This window comes from Apaloderma vittatum, unplaced genomic scaffold, assembly GCF_000703405.1.
Source record: "Apaloderma vittatum isolate BGI_N311 unplaced genomic scaffold, ASM70340v1 scaffold10714, whole genome shotgun sequence".
In the NCBI taxonomy this organism is placed as follows: domain Eukaryota; kingdom Metazoa; phylum Chordata; class Aves; order Trogoniformes; family Trogonidae; genus Apaloderma; species Apaloderma vittatum.
Genome location: NW_009713220.1, coordinates 1 through 218, shown reverse-complemented (window position 1 = coordinate 218; position 218 = coordinate 1).

Here is a 218-nt window from a genome sequence, read left to right as displayed (position 1 = left end):
GCCCGCGACCACCCTGGTTGCGGGCAGCCGGTTCCTGAGGCCTCTCCTCCTCCTCCTCCTCCCACAACACCGCGTTTTCTTCTCCCCGGCTGAAGGAAAAATTACAAGTAGCGCACACACACATGGGGCTCAACGCCTTTCCCCCCACCCGCCTCCCGCCACCTGAGCCGAGGGAAGGAGATCTCCATTTTTACCTGCGCGGCGCTCCCCCGGCCTCC